The sequence below is a fragment of the Asterias rubens genome, chromosome 11 (genome assembly GCF_902459465.1).
Source record: "Asterias rubens chromosome 11, eAstRub1.3, whole genome shotgun sequence".
Lineage (NCBI taxonomy): Eukaryota > Metazoa > Echinodermata > Asteroidea > Forcipulatida > Asteriidae > Asterias > Asterias rubens.
Window position 1 is genome coordinate 3137729 of NC_047072.1, and position 7680 is coordinate 3145408.

At 37.8% G+C, this 7680-nt stretch overlaps 1 long non-coding RNA gene across 1 annotated transcript; it reads right to left on the reverse strand.

The window, feature by feature from the left end:
- Positions 1–2390: 2390 nt before the first annotated feature.
- LOC117296922 lies at positions 2391–5559 on the reverse strand. The gene is made up of 2 exons (XR_004519821.1): positions 5311–5559; positions 2391–4364 (listed from the first exon to the last, which is right to left on the reverse strand). It is a non-coding gene; the product is annotated as an uncharacterized LOC117296922 (long non-coding RNA).
- Positions 5560–7680: the final 2121 nt, after the last annotated feature.

Below are 7680 nucleotides of genomic sequence, written 5' to 3' on the forward strand. Positions count from 1 at the left end.
GAAAAGGCAAACTTACTGTAATATGAAAATGCGTGAAAGTGAATCAGGCTGCGTTTTTGCCAAAAATCATTAGTAACTTATATTTATTTATTTATTGAATTATCAATTGATGTGACTTGTTGTTGGCTGTGCCATCGCTTGGCCATTTCACCCAGTAAAACATTGAGCAACCACCGACACGTAATTGCAAGATAGCTGCGGAAATCCTAATTTATGACTGAAATGCTGCGATATTTCGTTATAGATAATAACAACACCTAAATAAATGAAGCTATAAATTCAGCATTCTGATTGCTTTTTCATGTTTGAACTTCTGCATACACGGGAATGTAGGTTGACGTAAATCTGTACAAGTTGTCAACGCCTTACTGATAGACAATCACCATTCAAGCATGTCACTATTAAGGCATAATGAAAAAAGTATGACTCTAAATCAAAGTCGACGTGTAAAACGTCCAAATTGATGAACAATATGAACAGGGTGTTATTATTTGATTGTGGTTTAGTTTTTATTTTAATCAGATTTCAAACTAAATCAAATTTATTCATGAACTGCTACTGACCTAAAAGGATGTTGCCCTGCCATTTCCCGTATTCGTATGTTCATAAAAGTCAGTTTGTAATATTCACCACTTTCCATGTTGCTAAGCTTAACGGCACTGGACACCTTGTCAAAGGCCAGTATTCTCACTTGGTGTATCCCGGTATTGCACAAAGTAACAGACTTGTGAAAATATGGGCCCAATTGGTCATCTACACAAAGACTTGGCTAAAGTGTTGTTATTTTGAGTGAGAAGGTAATCTTTCTCAAAAACTACGTTACTTCAGAGGGAGCCGTTTCTCACAATGTTTTATAGTCAACAGCTCTCTATTGCTCGTTACCAAGTACGTTTATACTAACAATTGTCATAAGATTACCAGTAGTGTCCAATGTTACAAATTGAACGACATGGGCCTTATACGCAGTTTTCCTGCAAACAGTTAAGGACATCCGATTTATATTCTGGTTTATATTCAAATGTCAAAAAAATATATGTTAAGTAAAAGTATTTCATATTATGTCATAAAAATGTATATATGTTTCAAGGAAGGTTCGACCATGAAGACTTTTTCGTAACGTGCCTTCTGGCACATTATACCTTCATTTTTTTTACCATTCAATTGTTTTAATCCTATATGGATAAACAATACAACCAACATGTGGTCGCGTGTTTTGAAATATCACCGAAAATCCGCAGCGATTATTTAAGTCAACGAAGGAAGACCAAATCCGTAATTGAAATACACGTTCTGAGAGACGGATTACTGTAGTAACGCTTTGCAGACCATTGGAAGATATTAACTGGTTAATGTTTCCATAACCACTTTAATTCAAAGTGAAATTATTCTCAGAATGCTTTTAAACTATCTAAATCCGCTGTACTTTTAACCAAGTATTTCTTGGTTGTATTGTTATTAATTTTCAATTGATTGCTATATCAAAGTACCGTCATACGTCCATCAAATATCGAGAACTGAAAGGCGTGCTGACTCAATTTCCGGAGGTTTTATCAGCAGCATAGTGGTTTTTAAACTGCGCTCAGTTCATAAAATAAAATAATAAAAAATAAAAAACGAGTACCCCGCGTGTCGGTGCGCACTATCGCCTGTTAAAACACTTCCCTAAAAAACTATTGTAGACCCCGGGCCCAGGCGAAGGGGGCGGGAGGGTTCTGAAAATAAGGATGAAACAGCCAGTTATGGAGTGATCATAATTTTATTGTGTCTCCTCACTCACAGTCATCCAGAATATAACTTATAACTACATTATAACAACTTAAACCCAATACAAAAGCTATCTACAACTTAAAACTCTAATCTACAAGACAGTTTGGGGAAACACCTTTATGTAAGTCAAAACAACTTGACTCCACTTGTTGTGATAAACAATCATTCACACAAGCTCTGCAGCACATATCATGTAAACACTCTCAGTTTTGCTACTGTTGGTCATAAACCGACACAAAGAAAAACATAAGGTGGTTTGACTAAAGAAAAACAAAGAATTGGATAGATTAAGAAAAACATAAGAAAACCCACTTGTCCTTGGCCAGCCTGTTCCTATGGAAACCTCTCTGGCCTACCCTGACCATAGCCTTAGGGCATAGCACTGATTACCAAACCATCTGTTGTGGTGCCACTCAGACTATATCTAGCCCTTGTCCAGCCTGTGCATTACCCAATGCGGGTGGACTCAAAGTGTGCCCTAGCTATACCCATACATGTATGTGGCTATAGTCAATGGATACTACCAAAGTGTATTTATCTACAAAACTTATCATGACTTTTCCTCACCAATTGGAAGTAAATGGAAAAGTCAATGAACACAAATTTAGCCTAAATCAATCATCTATGGGGTTTCACATACCCAAATCAATTAATCAAAATATCAATAGGGAACAAAACATTAACTTTAGAAAACTATTACTCAATGGAACTTTCTAGACCACCTTTTTAGCAAAACCTATAGGGCTTAAAACAATGGACCTAAAGTGAAAGTCTTGGAACAAATTTGAATAGACATATCTCTTTTACTATTAGATTAAAATGACTTAAATGATGCTAAACTGAGCTATGTACTGTGAACTTTTAATTAAAGTATAATAGAAATCCACATACCTGAAAATAAGGATGAAACAGCCAGTTATGGAGTGATCATAATTTTATTGTGTCTCCTCACTCACAGTCATCCAGAATATGACTGGCTGTGGGCCACACACAAAACCACATCACTCCCCTACCTGCTGTTCCTCACTGGGGGGTCCAGCATTAGGCTGTTGATAAACTGGTGGGTTAGTGTAAAGGCTCTTAAATTTTTAGGGGGGTGAAAATAAACTACTTATATTTTTATCTTACAAGGGGGCGGTCCCTACATACTACCCCGCAAAATTAAATGTTGTCCCAACATTTGCAATGTATCAAAACAACAACAACAACAACCGTCCGCTGTACAAAACTTAATTTCCGCCTACCATAAGTATATCAAAGACGCTTTAATTAAGAACAAAACAAAACAAAAACTTAAAATCTCTCTTCACTGTAACTAGCGGGTAAGGATACATTATGTGAAAGTAATATGGATTACCTGAGTATTTTGAAAATATCCTATCTCCCGTATCATCCCTTTAGTGTCTCTGCCTGGGGTACCTAAGTACCATCTATCTTTACAAAACATTCAAAATCATTCAACAACGTGAGTACCTAACAGAACTTGAGGAAGTAAAACATGCGCACTAGGAGAAACTCTCCAACTATAATCCAACCGATCTCCTCAATGATTGGGTATAGCTGATAAAAGAAAGGTGTGAAGGTGAATTCGGGCCTTCACTTTTTCTGACATCTGGTACTCTTGTACCGTAAAAAGTAACGCATTTTACTGCAAATAAATTGCAAGCAGTTCCAAAAGGCACAACGATAGTAAATCTCTATCAAGTGGTTCAACTGCAATTTGGTTCAGGTCTAATGTCGTTGAATCAGTGGATTGAAGGAGACTGGTGGTCTTGACATCGGCATCCATCCTTGTCCATACTGCTGGGGGTAATACTGGATTGGGGCTGGCAAGTACTGTCCAGGGTGAAGGTCTGGTGGATACATTGGAAGGGTTGGTGGGAATGGATAGCTTGCCTGGGGCACTGGAACATATCTAGGGTCCACTGGGGATGCTAAAACGGGAGCGACAAACTGCTGCGTAGGAGTTCCCATCTGGTCGTATGTGAGGACACTAGGGGGTTGTCGGTTCCAGGTGGGGTAACGCGCTTCTGGCTGGGGGGGGGGGGTGTCGAGGGAGGTTGTACTGGAGGTAGTGTGTCCTGATCCACGGACAATTCTGGTTCAGGTTCTGGGTCTGGCTCAGGGGTTGGTGAGGGAGAGTCTACAGGAGGTGGTGTGTCCTGATCTACAGACATTACTGGTTCCGCCTCGGAGTGTAGCGAAGGGAGCTCCGCTGCAAAACTGAAAAGCCTTCATCTTCCCTCTTTTCAACTTCATCACTACAGAGATACCTCCGGACTTGGCGGAGGAGGGCATGGGTGGTCTTGCCCTCACCCTCGATTTCGGCCAAAGCACATACCTGGAGCAGGTCCTCTCTCGTTGCAGATTGCAGCAGGGCGTGGACTATAGTGTGGATTGCATCAAGGGTGGTCATCTCAAACCCGGGAAGGACAACTGGCTAACAAGGGAGTATCGTGTCTCTCTTCATCTGCAGTTCATGGTCCCAGAACAGGCGCACACCATTTAGTTGGGCATGTTGCTTTTACCAAATGCACCTGTCCTGGCAAGATCGCCAAATGTAGACCCCGGGCCCAGGCGAAGGGGGCGGGAGGGTTCTGAAAATAAGGATGAAACAGCCAGTTATGGAGTGATCATAATTTTATTGTGTCTCCTCACTCACAGTCATCCAGAATATAACTTATAACTACATTATAACAACTTAAACCCAATACAAAAGCTATCTACAACTTAAAACTCTAATCTACAAGACAGTTTGGGGAAACACCTTTATGTAAGTCAAAACAACTTGACTCCACTTGTTGTGATAAACAATCATTCACACAAGCTCTGCAGCACATATCATGTAAACACTCTCAGTTTTGCTACTGTTGGTCATAAACCGACACAAAGAAAAACATAAGGTGGTTTGACTAAAGAAAAACAAAGAATTGGATAGATTAAGAAAAACATAAGAAAACCCACTTGTCCTTGGCCAGCCTGTTCCTATGGAAACCTCTCTGGCCTACCCTGACCATAGCCTTAGGGCATAGCACTGATTACCAAACCATCTGTTGTGGTGCCACTCAGACTATATCTAGCCCTTGTCCAGCCTGTGCATTACCCAATGCGGGTGGACTCAAAGTGTGCCCTAGCTATACCCATACATGTATGTGGCTATAGTCAATGGATACTACCAAAGTGTATTTATCTACAAAACTTATCATGACTTTTCCTCACCAATTGGAAGTAAATGGAAAAGTCAATGAACACAAATTTAGCCTAAATCAATCATCTATGGGGTTTCACATACCCAAATCAATTAATCAAAATATCAATAGGGAACAAAACATTAACTTTAGAAAACTATTACTCAATGGAACTTTCTAGACCACCTTTTTAGCAAAACCTATAGGGCTTAAAACAATGGACCTAAAGTGAAAGTCTTGGAACAAATTTGAATAGACATATCTCTTTTACTATTAGATTAAAATGACTTAAATGATGCTAAACTGAGCTATGTACTGTGAACTTTTAATTAAAGTATAATAGAAATCCACATACCTGAAAATAAGGATGAAACAGCCAGTTATGGAGTGATCATAATTTTATTGTGTCTCCTCACTCACAGTCATCCAGAATATGACTGGCTGTGGGCCACACACAAAACCACATCACTCCCCTACCTGCTGTTCCTCACTGGGGGGTCCAGCATTAGGCTGTTGATAAACTGGTGGGTTAGTGTAAAGGCTCTTAAATTTTTAGGGGGGTGAAAATAAACTACTTATATTTTTATCTTACAAGGGGGCGGTCCCTACACTATAGCTAGACATGATTGCATTTTCTCCACGAATTCCAAGCTGTTTCGCCAATAACTTTCAAAAATTACTTAACTCAATTACTCAATATGAAAATCTATTATGACGTATCCAGCCTGTTAAAAAAACAAAAAATTACAATGACAAAAAAATAATAAAAATGTGTATGATTACGTCATTATGATGTCATTTCATAAAACATTCCTCAAGAACTTCCCAATATCGAACACCCATTTAAGTTTCAGCACGATCTCACCATTACTAAAACAAGAGCTGTTTCGCTACACTGCGCTACGAAACAGCTACATATTGTTCATGTTACACTCTGCAAAATGTCAGAAACAAGGACTTACCCTTTGCCGTTCAATGTCTTGGTTACCTGTAGTTTGTGCATTTAGGCAGGTCTCGGTTAATGGTGGGCTGTTTGATCTGACGGAAATAATCAATGTGCACTTTGAATAGGTTTGGTCTACATCATGAAACTAACAACATTTTGCACATTAGACCTTCGTTTCTGAGAACAAAAATCCCAATATTAGACGACAAAAGCAGGAAACGTACACGTTGGCCTATGCGGGAAGTCAAAACCAATGGCGACTTAGGGACTTTGAGTACTGCTGCTGAACTTTGTTCGTTTGATATGTTTTCTTCCTCGACTTGTCATACCATAACAATTGGTAGATATTTGTGTCCTAACAGTGCATTTTGATCGAGCGTTGATATGTTCTTGTGTTTACACTGCAATTATAAATTGATTTGTGTCAACAATCAGACAATTGAAGTAGGTCATGGTATTTTGTACTTTGCGAAAGATCGAAAATCTCTGTGTGTTATCAGTAGACATTTGACGAACAAAGAATTCAAGATATTCACCCATAACCGCCAAACGAGTAACAAGTGACTACGTCAACCTGCGGAAAGCCAAATTGTCTGTTTCTAAAATTGGAATACAAGCAAGGTTGTTTGAATAAGATAAATTCCAATACGGTAACAAAAGACATAACCTAGGTATTGCTTTCTTAGTCATGTACATAATTGGTTACATGTTCCATTCTCAGTTCAAATGTTATACGATGCATGAAAGCAATGATATAATTCAATTATTTTATCCGAAAAACTCTTTAAACCGGTAATTTCTTCACTGCATTTTTGTATTTTGGGGTTATTTTTCAATATGTTTAGCTTGAAATTGTCATTACAGTCCGGAAATTGCTACAAGACTATAAGGCAATACATTTTTCTTTAACCATTTTCTCAACCAAATTTCGAAAAACATGCTCGAGATTTTGCAAATCAATCTACTTTTGTTGGGTTAAAATTACTCAAAATTATTAAATTTGTCTTTAATTTGTTGGCAATATATAGCACATTTTTGTTATGTTTGAGTTTTAAGGGAAATACACATTTTATCCATTTCTCGTGTTCGCTTGATTTTAGCAGTAATTGAAAACGAATCTATCCCCTTCAACTTTGTGCACCCACTTCGTACTTTGTTCTCCCATAAATAAAGCACAATTTCATTTGAAAACATCTGCAAATTGCTATATAACCAACAAGTAAACATGAAATCTTGAAGTTCAAGATGGACCTGTTATCTATAACTTAAAAACAAAATGATATAGACAATTTCCAAATCGATACAATTGTTCTACAACTATTATAAAATGTATAATACATTGTGACACTACTGTATCCGAAAACGTAGTTTATAAAAAATAGATATTATTTAAAATATATCTTAAAAGGGAGAGAATTTTTCCATTCAAGGACCTGTTATGCTTTCGATGTAGTCGGAATATTAGCACATACATTTCCAAAAAAAAATATTCTCTCTAACATTTGGTTCGATTGTTGCTATAAGGAATTTGTTTTAAAATGCACGAACATTTTACGAAATACAAATATCAAAACAGTTTACACACTAACCAAAATGATGATCCACTTACCGATTTTAAGATAGCTTAATAAATGTCACCTTCTTCACAGGAGCCGGATTGGTGACAACTTTCAAACTGAGCTGCAGCCGATGCTAGTCAGAAATGACACTACTGCAAAGATTGTAATTTGTAGCTCTAACATTTTATTTCCTTTAGTGCGTGGAACCAAAGCATTTCAT